At 40.6% G+C, this 14,312-nt stretch overlaps 1 protein-coding gene across 9 annotated transcripts in view; it reads right to left on the minus strand.

Annotated features, from left to right (window-relative positions):
• The window catches only part of Tfdp2 (transcription factor Dp-2), a 207,423-nt gene that overhangs the window by 68,755 nt on the left and 124,356 nt on the right, over window positions 1-14,312 (minus strand). The window lies entirely within an intron of this gene.

Raw genomic sequence — 14,312 nt, forward strand, 5'->3', positions numbered from 1 at the left:
CCTGGAATCCACTATGTAGTCTCAGGGTAGCCTTGACCTCACAGCGATCCTCCTACCTCTGCCTCCCGAGTGCTGGGATTAAAGGCGTGCGCCACCACGCCCGGCTTGTATTTTCATTTTTTTGAGAGAGAGAGACAGAAAGAGAGAAAGAGGGGAAGGGAGGGAGAGAGAGAGAGAATAGGTACAACAGGGCTTTCGGCTGCTGTGAACAAATTCCGGATGAGTGTGCGCATTTGTGCATACATGACATTACACGCTAGCATCACTGCATCCGGCTATGTGGTACCTGGAGATGTAAACATGCATTCTTAGGCTGTGCAGGCAAGTGCCTAACTGCTAAGCCATCTCTCCAGCCCTCAGCTTTGTATTTTATCACTTAGCTTGCATAAATTATAAAACTTGTTTGATTAGCACAAATTGGTCTTCCTACCACCCCCAACTATATGCTAAACTTGCTTTAAAATAGCCTAACTTTCTTTGCTCATAATTCATTCCAAGTTTCCAAATAATTAATTGCTATGTATGTGTGTGTGTGCGCGTGCATGCACAGACACGTGCACACAAACACACACACACACACACAACCAAAATGTGTGAAGGTCAGTAGAAAACCCTGGAGTGCTTTCTTCTCCTTCCACCTTCTTTTGAGATTGAGTCTCATTGCTTTGCGTCCACTGCTTGCTAGCTTTGGTATTCTCCTGGCTCTGCCTCCTTCTGCCACAGGCACACTGGGATTACAGATGGGTGAGCCATTTTGCTTTTGGCTTTACATAGGCTCTAAGGAGAATCAAACTCAGATTGTCAGGCTTGCAATCCTCCTACCTGTTTCCCTAATGCTGTGACTAAAGGCATGTACCACCATGCCTTGTCGTGAGTTTGTACTGTGAAGTTGAAACTTGTATATACAAGCTATACCAGTATTTCTAATTTGAGAGATTTATTAGCATACTAAAAAAAAAAGTATTCAGCCAGGCATGGTGGGACACATCTTTAATCCCAGCACTCAGGAGGCAGAGGTAGGAGGATTGCTGTGAGCTCAAGGACAGCCTGAAACTGTGAATTCCAGATCAGCCTGGGCTAGAGAGAGACCCTACCTCGAAGACAAAAGAAACAACAAAACACAAAACACCCATCACTTTGGGGCTGGAAAGATTATTCAGTGGTTAAGGCACCTGCCTGCAAAAGCCTAAGGGCCCGAGTTTGATTCCCCAGTACCCACACATTATTAAGCCAGAAGCACAAGGTGGTGCATAGGTCTGGAATTTATTTGCAGTGGCTAGAGGCTCTGGCGCATCCATTCTCTCTCTCAAATAAATAAATTGAAAAAAAAATTTTTAAGTGTATTCATGCTGGGTTTGATGGTTCACACATGTAATCCCAGCACTCAGGAGGCTGAGGTAAGGTGATCACCATGAGTTTGAGGCCAGCATGGACTACAGAGTAAGTTCTAGGTCAGCCTGGGCTAAAGTGAGACCTTACCTTAAAAAAAAAAAAAAGTCCAGTAACAAAAAGGGTACTCTTTCCTTCAATAGCTACTAAATTAATTTTTCCAGAAAGATGTGATAAATGTAAAGATGTTATTTTTCCTAAAATTAATTCCCCCCCCAAAAAAGTCAGAGCTGAATCCAAGATCAAGTCTCAATTTTCAACTTATTTTAACCACTCAGCCACATTTTACATGTTTTGATGCTCTTCTGTGAAACACTTTCTTCACTGGGCATTCAAGCCCTCTTCTCTTGGTTCTCTCCTAACTATGAGCTACTCCTTCTCAGTCTTGATGGCTGGCCTCTAACTTGCTATATAGCTGAAGATAGCCTTTAACTCTTTTTATTTTTTATTTTTTGGTTTTTCGAGGTAGAGTCTCACTCTGGCCCAGGCTGACCTGGAATTAACTATGTAGCCTCAGGGTGGCCTCAAACTCACGGTGATCCTCCTACCTCTGCCTCCCAAGTGCTGGGATTAAAGGTGTGTGTCACCACACCCGGATTTTTTGTGTTTTCTTTAATAAGCACATCAGGGCCTTCAGTCAATGCATCCGAACTCTAGATGCATGCGCTATCTGGTGCATCTGGCTTACATAGGTACTGGGTCCTTAGGCCTACACTCTCTTTCTGTCATATATGTATATAACAGAGAGTGTAGGCAAGTATAGGCCATATATATATGTATGTATGTATGTATAAAATGTATAATTATATAATATATATAAATTATGTCATTTGCATGAAAATAGATGGAACTAGAGATTCATGTTTAGTGAAATAATCCATACTCAAAGACAAATATCACATTTCTCTCATGGGAAAAATAGGTTTTACACACCCCAGTGGAAAGGAGTGGAAGGTCACAGAAGGGTAGTGGAGAGGCAAATATGAGCAATGTATAATGTAGAGACATACACACATATATACATACATATGTACATACCATATTTTACTTTTCTTACAAATTTTCTATTTCCAACTGTATATGTTGTTCTTGTAAATTACCATGAGTACATGTAATAAGATTAAGCACCCCATGTTTTCTTATAATATCTCAATATTTTAGCTTAATTTTGGGGGGATATTTAGTATTCAATTTAGGGTCTCCTTCTTGCTATGCAAGAGCTCTACTATAAGTTATATCCTTAGTCCTAGCCCTTACATTTTAAAAATGTAACAGGCCCTGGTGGTGTAAATCCTTAATTTTATCTACTTGGTAGGCTGAGGTAAGAGGATCACCAAGTTCAAGACTATCTTGGGCATCTTAGTAAGACCCTGTCTCAAAGTAGAAAGAAAAAAAAAAAAAGGCAGGGTCTAGAGTATAGCTCAGCGGGACAATGCTAGTTTAATTTAATCCTAGCACTATGCCATCAAAAAATTAAATCTTGGGCTGGGGAGATGGCTTAGCAGTTAAGCACTTGCCTGTGAAGCCTAACGACCCCTGTTCGAGGCTCGATTCCCCAGGACCTACGTAAACCAGATACACAAGGTGGCACATACATCTGGAGTTCATTTGCAGTGGGTGGAGACCCTAGTGCACCCATTCTCATTCTCTCTCTCTCTCTGTCAAATAAGTAAAATAAAAATAAAAATTTTTAAACTTTATATGTTCAGCCAGGTGTGGTGGTACACATATTTAATTCCAGCACAGGAGGCTGAGGTAGAAGGATCACCATGAGTCTGAGGCTACTCTGGGGCTAGAGTGAGTTCCAGGTCAACCTGGGCTAGAATGAGACCATACCTTGAAAAAAACTACAGGAAAAAAAATTAAATCTTTGGCTCATCTGAGAACTTATCTGATACAAAAAAAAAAAGATTCTAGACTCCTTTTTTTTTGGCTCACCTAAAACTCACTATTTAGCCTCAGGCTGGCCTCAAATTCCGTGCCTCCTACCTTGGCTTCTGGAGTGCTGGGATTAAAGGCGTGCACTACCACACCTGGTTCAGATGTTCACTTTTAACAAATAATCACTTCCCCCCCAGGCTGATATAAAATGCCACCTTAGGTTCATGTATATGGGTCACATTATTTCTCTACTGTGTTCTACTGATCTGCCTAGTCAAATGCAGTACCACAGGGTTTTCTTCCACTTATTATTAACTTTTTTTTTTTTGTCAAAGAATAGTTAGAAAAAGAAAATATCAAGTACTTTTCCTCCCAGAACAGCTGTTTTCATTTGTTAATAATTTTTGTAAAGGACTATTGATGCTGCCTAGAAATCAGTAAAATTTGTGTTACTAAAATCAAAGTAGCCAGGGAGAAAGGATATAGACAGCTTAGGGAGGACCTATCACTTCTGTATGAAAAGTAATGCAAGTTTAGCCAGGCGTGGTGGCATACGCCTTTACTCCCAGCACTCAGAAGGCAGAGGTAAGAGGATTGCTGTGAGTTCAAGGTCAGCCTGGGCTAGAGTGAAACTCTACCTTGGGGAAAAAAAAAGATACATACATATATATATATATAAGTTATATAGCTCAACAATACTAGTTTCATAAATGAAACACATGCAAATAAATCAAAATTAATCTGAAAGATAGCTGGACACTTCAAATCTGTGAGATGTGTAAAATAGAGAATATCTGTGTTAACTATCTCTCTCTGGGATAACAGTAAGGGAAAAAAACTTTGGAGTTGCTGGAACTTCATTTTTATGTTTAGTGTCTTCGTTAACAATCCTTTTCATTCTACTTACTAACTAGTAAAGCTATCATATATCTTACTCATCCCTACTTTACACCATGGTGTTCTATTTTGTTCCATTTGTACTCAATCATGTTCACCAAAGTTCTGAGATTAAATTCAAAGTCAATTGCCATTACTACACAGAAGGCAGAAGATCCTGTCTCCGTGGCTGAAAGGCCCTAGGTATTGGGACACCAAAACGTTAATGAGGCATCCTGTAGTCAGTGCACAGATAAGGACAGAGGATTTGAAATCTGCACATCACAGGAAGGAAGCAGAAGCAGAAGACAGGACACTGAGACTCTACCACATGGGCCATCTAACAGTCCACCAAAGAAAGCTTGAAACGTGGTAACAAGTAGCACTGAAGTTCCAGAGTCACTCCTAAAGGGAGCAGTCTATCTTATGTGCCAGTGGTTGTTTTAAACATACATTTTTAGATCATATCTGCTCTCCTGACTTTAATAACAGAATGCCTCCCACCCCCAGAGAATGCCTTTTAACATTTTTGTCTAGCTCCCTCTTTCTATGTACCTCGAACCATTAATGTTTTGGATCCTTCAGTTGGAAGGGAGAAAAAACTTATGTAGCCACATGACAAGACTTAAACTGCACTGTTTCTTAAGAAAACAACTCAAACCTGGTATCTGGAATATTGTTAATTGGGTTCACTAGTTCATTAAACCACAAAGCAAAAAAACAAAAAAACAAAACTTAAAAATCATTTAGCACATTTGCACTAGGACTCCTGCAAAGTCTTTCTTTCCTCTGTGTGTGACGCTAAGGATCAAACCCAGAGCTTCACACAGGCTAAGCATGATGAGATCTACCACTTGTTAAGATTCTGAGGTTTACAGTGGAGAACCAAAACAGCTTCTTGGACTTTACTGTAACAGGCTAGGAAAAAGGGGGAAGAAACAAAGAGGGAGTACATGCATCATATAAACAGCCTGCGAGGGACAGAGCGAGGAGAAAGGGGGTGATGCACGCACCTGAGAAGCAGGAGATCCAGAGTGAGGGCGGACCAGGGCGTGGGTTTTATGGGAAGAGTTGAGAAACTGCTCTGTGAGGGAGGGGCCCGTGCAGAGGTAGGGGCTGGGGGAAGGTAACCTTCCCTTCTCTTAGCCCAGAGGTAAACTCAATTATCATACCAGTAGGCGTCCTAGAGTCCCAGGGTGAACCTGGCCAGGATGGTAGGGGAAAGGGAGTAGGGAATGAGTACAGAGCTTTTAGACTTTAATACTATTAAGCTGTATTTTCAGCCCTTAAAATATTTTGTAAATGTTCAACTGCAAACACTTCTCTCATCTGCTGGGTGTGTGGGTAAGCAGAAGTTGATACTGGATGACTTCCTCAGTCATCTCCATCTTAATTTTTGAAACAAAGGCTCACACTGAACCTACAGTCTCCACCTCTCCAGCACTGGAATTACAGGTCTGTACCACCATGCCTGGCTTTTACATGGGTGTTGGGGATCTGAACCCAGACATTCATACTTTAAGGCAAATGCTGAGCTATTTACCAAGCCTATTCTATTTCATTAGCTTTTTTATACTTAGTTAAAATATGATTTTGTCCCTTTTCTATTACCTTATTTAGTCATGGCAATATTTAATTCTTAATTTCCTCATCGTTTCCACTTAACCTAATTAAAATTTCCCATTTTTTTGAACAACATACCTTCTGATGAATAATTTAGTAAGTTTATTATAAACCCTCAAACAATCTGGTTCCTCCAGTCCTTCATAGCAGTTATACCAAATGTGCTTGGCTATAATATATACTGTAAGTGGTAAGTTTGAGGTTGGGGGATTCTCATTCAAACTACATTCCAGGGCTGAAGAGATGGCTTAGCAGTTAAATTGCTTGTCTGCAAAGCCTAAGGTCCCAGGTTCAGCTCCCTAGTACCCACATAAGCCAGATGCACAAGGTGTATGTGTCTGAAATTTATTTGCAGAGGTTAGGGCCCTGGCATGCCCATTCTTACTTTCTCTCTCCCTCTCTCTTCCCTTCTCTTCCTTCCCACCCTCCCTCATAAATAAAATAACAATACATTCCAGGGTTCCACTGAAAAATTGACAAATTAGAAACTAGTTGGAGAGCCTGGCATGGTGGTGCATGCCTTTGGATCACTATGAGTTCAAGGCCACCCTGAGACTACCTAGTGAATTCCAGGATATCCTGGGCTAGAGTGAGACCCTACCTTGAAAAACCAAAAGAGAAACTAGGCAGAAATTCATATTTTTAAAAATGTCTCAGGGCTGGCTCAGCAGCGAAAAGCACTTGCTTGCAAAGCCTGCCTGCTGGGTTTTATTTCTCAGTACATACAGAAAGCCAGATGTACAAAGTGGCATAGTCTGGAATTAGTTTGCAATGGTAAGAGGCCCTGGCATGTCCATAAATTCTCTCTCCAACAAATAAACAAACAAACAAATTTAAATAAATAAAAGTGCTTCAGTACTTTTACCACTTGTAACCAGGCAAAACTCTTTAAGTGCCCTTTTCCCTTTGCTCAAATTAAGGAAATAATAGTTATAATTTAACTCTTCCTATTATATTGAGTTTATCTTTATTTTTAAAATGAAAGGGCTGATAACTCTATTTCTACTCGTTCTTCTTCAACTTTCTACTTTCTGAAATAGCCCATTCTCAACCACTACTTTTGGCTCTGTCGCTCCCACCAACATACCCGCCAGATGGCAAGTAACTGTTTACAGGCCTGATGAGGAGAATAAGCAGAAAGCAAGATGTTTTATCACTTACCAACAGCCATTGAGTGGCTGGAGTAGATCAAGGCAACTACATGGACCCAAATTATGAGCACTACTCTAAAGCATTTAATTGGAAATAATTCTCATGAAGAAGCTTACAACCCCTCTCATGACAGTGTTAATAAGTAAGTAATTTTAAATTTATAATCAGAGAGATTTTTCTCATATTTATATAAGGTATTAATGATTGGAATAAATCTCAAATTTAAAAGCTGGGCTCTTAGATGGGCATGGTGAGGTACATGCCTTTAATCCCAACAGTTGGGAGGCAGAGGTAGGAAGACAGCCATGAGTTCGAGGCCACCCTGAGACTATTCCAGGTCAGCCTGAGCTAGATAGAGTGAAACCCTACCTCAAAAAACAAACAAAAAGCCAAGCTCTTAAATATTAAAACTTTAGGACACAAACAGAGAGTAAGAGTTGCAAAGCAGTTCTTTTCCTTAGAAAACAAAAAGGGGGCTGGAAAGATGGCTCAGCAGTTAAGGAGCCTGCCTACAAAGCCTAATGACCTGGTTCAATTCCCTAGTACACAAAGTCCCTGAATCCATTCCCAAGAGTTAATTCATAATATGTTCAAAGCACAGTATTCATGCTCTTTCACATTCTCCTAAAAAACAATGTAGGAGTTGGGAAGATGGCTCAGCAGTTAAAGGTGATTGCTTGCAAAACCTGCCAGCCCAGGTCCAATTCCCCATCCACCTACATAAAGTCAGACATAAAAGGTGGTTCCTGTGTCTGGCATTTGCTGGCAGCATTAAGAAACCTTGGTGTGCTGACACACACATGCATATGCATGCACACATGAGCATGTGCAAATAATTAAAAAATTTAAAAAAACATGTAAGTTTCTCCCCCGCGGGGAAAAAAACATAGACATAATCCTTCTTATTCCATCCCCATAGATGAGAAATTCCTAGGTTGCCACCAGTTATTCCTAACTGTATGCATATATGCAAGTCAGAGAAAATGTCTACACCAATTATCCTCTGGGTATGCTAACTTGAGGAACACTGAATAGTCTATGGCTCAGACTTCCCTATGTTTTATGCCAAACACTTCATATGCAAGACATAATCCACAGGTACATTTCATTCCTAAAGATTTCTTTCTTCTTCTTTTCTGTTTTTCAAGGTAGAGTTTCACTCTAGCCCAGGTTGACCTGGATTTCATTTCATAATCTCAAGGTGGCCACGGACTCACAACAATCCTCCTACCTCTGCCTCTCAAATGCTGGGATTAAAAGTGTGCACCACCATGCCCAGCATCTTCTCTCTCTGTCTCTTTTTGTTTGTTTGTTTATTTTATTTGAGAGTAACAGAGAGAGAGAGAAAGAGGCAGATAGAGAAAAAGAGAGAGAGAGTGGGCGCGCCAGGGCCTCCAGCCGCTGTAAATGACCTCCAGACATGTGTGCCCCCTTGTGCATCTGGCTAATATGGGTCCTGGGGAATCGAGCCTCGAACCGGGGTCCTTAGGCTTCACAGGCAAGCGCTTAACCACTATGCCATCTCTCCAGCCCGATCTTTTTCTTTGTTGTTCATCTTTATTTATTTATTTGAGAGTGGCAAAGAGAGAGAGAGAAAAAGGCAGAGGGAGAGAGAGAATGGGCACACCAGGGCCTCCAGCCACTGCAAACAAACTCCAGATGCATGTGCCCCCTTGTGCATCTGGCTAATATGGGTCCTGGGGAATCGAGCCTCGAACCAGGGTCCTTAGGCTTCACAGGCAAGCGCTTAACCGCTATGCCATCTCTCCAGCCCAATCTTTTTTTTGTTGTTCATTTTTATTTATTTATTTGAGAGTGGCAAAGAGAGAGAAAAAGGCAGAGGGAGAGAGAATGGGCACGCCAGGGCCTCCAGCCACTGCAAACAAACTCCAGATGCATGTGCCCCCTTGTGCATCTAGCTAACATGGGTCCTGGGGAACTGAGCCTTGAACTGGGGTCCTTAGGCTTCACAGGCAAGCGCTTAACTGCTAAGCCATCTCTCCAGCCCATTCTCTCTTTTTTTCAATGGCTTACTTCTTCAGACTGCAAATACCTTGAGAGATGTTCCTTCTCTTTATGGGACTGTAATCTATTATTATTTATATATTTATTAGAGAGAGGGGGGATGGAGGGAGGGAGGAAGATGGGAGAGAGAATGGGCATGTCAGGGCCTCTAGCAAACGAACTCCAGACGCATGCATCAGCATCTGGCTTACATGGGTTCTGGGAAATCGAACCTGGGTCCTTAATTAGGCCTCATATGCAAGCACCTTAAGTGCTAAGCCATCTCTCCAGGCCCTGAAGATTTCTTTCATTATAATTTTTAAACAGACATACCAAGTATGATAGGGTCTATTAGAAAGTAAGAATACAGCCAGGCCTGGTAGCTCATGTCTCTAATCCCAGCGCTCACTTGGGAGGCAGAGGTAGGAGGATGGCTGTGAGTTTGAGGCCAGCCTGAGACAGAGTGAGTTCCATGTAGCCTGGGCTAGAGTGAGTCCCTGCCTCAGAAAACAAAACAAAGCAAATAAAAAAAAAATAAAGCAAAACAAAAAAGAAATTAAAAATGTGTATATGAGCCGGGAGTGGTGGTACACACCTTTAATCCCAGCACTAAGGAGGCAGAGGTAGGAGGATTGCCATGAGCTTGTGGCCACCCTGAGACTACATAGTGAGACCCTACCTAGAAAAACAAAAATAACATAACATAACATAACATAACATAACATAACATAACATAACATAACATAACATAACATAAAAAGAATGTGAATATGGCAGGAATAGTGGTAAACACCTGCAATCCCAAAACTCTGCCGGGATCGAGAGGCAAGAAGATTGCTGCAAGCTTCAGACCAGTCTGGTTTTATCATAAGACTGTGACTCAAGAATAAAGGAAAAAAATTCTTTATTTATTTTGGTTTTTCGAGGCTGTTTCGCTCTAGCCTAGGCTGATCTGGAATTCACTATGTAGTCTTAGGGTGGCTTCAAATTCACAGCAATCCTCCTACCTCTGCCTCCCGAGTGCTGGGATTAAAGGTGTGCACCACCATGCCCAGCAAACTTCACATTTTAAATTGGGTATGGTAGCATGTGACTTGTGATCTTAGCAGCCTGCAGGGAAGAGGAGAAGGATCAGGATTTCAAGGTCATTGTCAGCTACATAGCAAGTTTGAGATCAGCCTGGACTACATGAGACTCTAAAACAAACACACACACACACACACACACACACAATCTTTAAGAAATGATTTCTACATAGTATAATTAGGAAAAGACCTTGCCAACCAATTTCTAGGTAAAAAACTCAAATTAGTTTGGTTTCTCCTATACAAAGAATAAATCTAGGCTGGAAGGATGACTTAGCAGTTAAGGCGTTTGCCTGGAAAGCCAAAGGACCCAGGTTTGATTCCCCAGGACCGACATAATCCAGATGCACAAGGTGGCACATGCGTCTGTTGTTCGTTTGCAGTGGCTGGAGGCCTTGTCATGCCATTTTATCTCTCCCTTTCTCATAAATAAATAAAAATAAACAAAAATTTAAAAAAGCAAATATAAATCTAAAGGTGAATATAGTAGCTCACATCTGTAACCCCAGCAAGCAGAGCTGAGACAAGGGGATTGTAGCACATTTAAGGCCAACCTAGAGTACATAGTGAGTTTAAGGTTAGCCTGGGCCACAGAATAAAATTTTTTCTTATAAAAAAAATAAGATAGGAGCCGGGTGTGGCAGCACACGCCTTTAATCCCAGCACTCGGGAGGCAGAGGTAGGAGGATTGTCATGAGTTTAAGGCCACCCTGGGACTCCATAGTGAATTCCAGGTCAGCCTGGGTTAGAGTGAGACCCTACCTCAAAAATAAAATAAAAAATAAAAAAAGATAGGGGCTGGAGAGATGGCTTAGTGGCTAAGCGCTTGTCTGTGTGTGAAGTCTAAGGACCTCAGTTTGAGGCTCAATTCCCCAGGACCCATGTGAGTCAGATGCACAAGGTGGCACATGCATCTGGAGGTCACTGCAGTGGCTGGAGGCCCTGGTGTACCCATTCTCTCTCTACCTATTTTCCTCTTTCTCTCTTTGTCTATCGCTCTCAAATAAATAAATGAAAAATAAACAAAAATATTTTTTTAAGTAAAATAAAATAAGATAAAAGCAGGGGATGAGGAGATGGCTTGGTGGATAAAGAGCTCACAGTTGTGGACTCCTGTAATCCCAGCATGCTGAAGCTGACTGGCGAGATGAAAGGCAAAGGGCAGGAGGATCTCCCAGAAGCTTATGGTGAGCACATCAAAGAGCATCAGCAGAAGGAAAATGCAAATGATAACAGGTGAGGGTTAACCCAACAGTTGTCCTCTGACCTCCACATGCACTGTGGCACATGTGCCACATTCACAAACAAACACGTGCATACATACACACAAATCATTTTTTTAGAGAGAGAGAGAGAGAGACAGAGACAGAGAGAGGAAGAGAGAATTGGTGCACCAAGGCCTCAGCCATTGCAATCCAACTCCAGAAACCTGTGCCACCTAGTGGGCATGTGCAACCTTGCATTTGCTTCACCTTTGTGTGTCTGGCTAGGTTAGGTGGGATCTGGGGAGTCAAACATGGGTCCTTAGACTTCGCAGGCAAGCACCTTAACTGCTAAGCCATCTCTCTAGCCCATCACAAATAATTTTTAAATATTTTATTTATTTATTTATTTATTTGAGAGACATAAATACAGAAATAGGCATGGGGAGAGAGAGACATAGAATGAGCCCGCCAGGGCCTCCAGCCACTGCAAACAAACTCCAGATGCTTGTACCATCTTGTGCATCTGACTCACGTGGGTCCTGGGGAATCGAACCTGGGTCCTTTGGCTTTGCAGGCAAGTGCCTTAACCATTAAGCCACCACAGATAATTTTTTAAAAAGAAATATAATAAGATTGGAGGAATGGCTTAGCAGTTAAGGCACTTGCCTGCAAAGCCAAAGGACGCAGGTTCAATTCCCCTGGGCCCACATGAGTCAGATGCACAAGGTGGCACATGTATCTGGAGTTTGTTTGCAGTGGTTGGAGGCCCTGGTGGGCCCATTTCCCCCCCCCACCTTTCTCTGTCAAATAAGTAAATAAATAAAACAAAATGTTTTTAAAAATAAATATAATAATATATTATATAATAAAATTGGTTTACCACATCTGATACCTGCAACCTATGATGCTATCAGAGTTATATATCCTACGTGGAAGACACTAACTTAATTTTTTTTTAAATCTATTTAGAAGGAGAGAGGAAGGAGGGGGGAAAAGAAGAGAAAGAGAGAGTATGAAATGAATGCCAGGACCTCTTGCCACTAAAAATGAAATCCAGATGCATGTACCACTTTGTATACCTGCCTTTACATGGTTACTAAGGAATCAAACCCAGGTTGGCAGACTTTGCAATCAAGTGCCTTTAACTTCCAAGTCATCTTTCTAGCAACACCAACTTTGTTTTTTTTAAGTATGGTCTCACTGTAGCCCAGGCTGCCCTAGAACTAACTCTGCAGTCCCAGGCTGGCCTTGAGCTCACAGAGAACCTCCTACCTCTGCCTCCCAAGAGCTGAAATTAAAGGTGTATGCCACCATGCCTGACACTTGTTTTATAATTTATTTATTTGAGAGAGAGAAGGTGAGAGAGAGAATGGACACGCCAGGGCCTCTAGCCACTGCACATGCCACCTATGTATCTGGCTTTATGTGGGTACTGGGGAATCATACCTGGGTCTTTTGGCTTTGCAGGCAAGTGCCTTAACTGCTAAGCCATCTCTCCAGCATTAAATTTTAGATTTCTATCTTGTTCTTTTAACAGTGATTCTTTTAATAGGAAAATTTCAAAATCTCTAAATTTTGTCATTATTTAAAGGAAATCTTCCAGGAAGCCCAGAGATCCCAGTTAAGAGCATGATTAAATTTTAAATAATCTTGAATGTTGGAATCATTTCCATCTTCTCAGATCAATTAGGTATTTAGAAACTGCACAATAGTTGACCAAATCACAAATTTTAAAATATAGCTGAAGAATTTTCAGTTATAAATTACTACTGATTTTACTGTATAAAATGTCAAATATTTAATAAATGTCTATTATAGGTAAAAGACCCGTGGTCCTTAGCACTAGCTTTCAAGAGCTAACTTTAAGAAAATCATAAAGGCTGGGGTATAGCTCAGCAGAATAGTGCTTGTCTAGCATGTAAGAGGCCCTAGGTTTTATCCCCAGTACTGCCCCACACCAAAAAAATGTTAGGAGTGGTAGCTTATGCCTGTAATTCTAGCACTCAGGGGACCGAGGCAAGAAGAAAAGAGTAAAAGCCAGTTTGAGATACAAGCTTCATATGAAACCTTGTCCCTTTTGCCCACCTCATCCCAAAAGCATAGTTGTTAATGCATGTAAATGAGTATTCTATGACCATATTTCTCTTTGTGTTACTTGTGAAAGGTTTTTACTTTATTCATTAAAAATGTAGCCAGTTCAAATTTTAAAAAAAATGATTACTCTTACTACTTGTGTCTTTCTTTCTTTTCTGCTTTTTACAGCAGGAAGATATCCCTCAATTTAGGGTTATTTCCTTTGAGAGGTAAGCTGTATCACTTCAAGTACACTCAAAATATTTCCCCCACACTTTTCATTCACAAGCTCTTTGGAATAAGTTTCATGCTTTCCATAGAAGATGAAATGAGATTTAACTGATGTTTTACATTTCATCTTAAACTTCTATACCTATTGCACAATTACAAACTTCTGCAAGTAAGTATTTCCTATATATTTTATGTGATTTAGGTTTTTAAAAATTATAGGAGATATAATGATCCTGTAATTTAAATGTACTAAAATTAACTTCTCATATTTCCATTCCCCAAGATTTCTAAAGATTAAAAATTAGCTTCTCTTTTAAAAAGGCTATATTTTATATTTTTTTACTCTGATTCTTAAATCAAATATAAAAGAATGAGTTTTAAATAAATTATAAATCAGTTTCATTTATTCGCTGATTAAGTTGGATTTATGACCAGCCCCCTCCTCATTCCAGCTACTGTGAGTTTTGAATGAAACAACTTCACTTGCAACAGAAGAAACATCTGTTGCTTTTTATTCATCAGGGCTTTCCTAACTGAAAGAAAGCTCTCTGCCTGACCTCTCCTAGTCTTCCTCCCCACCCATACTAGGCTCCTTAAACTTTTTTAAAGTAAATGTACATACTTAAAACATTATTTCTTAGAAACTTCATAGTTTATCCAAAAAGTCATTTCTTTATTAAATTAAAAAGGATAACTAAATACTAAAAAAGCCTAAGACATGTGACTGATAGAATATAAATTGTAAATACAACTCAGGTATCAAGGGTATACTTGAAATGATCAATTCAATCAA

The sequence above is a fragment of the Jaculus jaculus genome, chromosome 17 (assembly GCF_020740685.1).
Source record: "Jaculus jaculus isolate mJacJac1 chromosome 17, mJacJac1.mat.Y.cur, whole genome shotgun sequence".
Lineage (NCBI taxonomy): Eukaryota > Metazoa > Chordata > Mammalia > Rodentia > Dipodidae > Jaculus > Jaculus jaculus.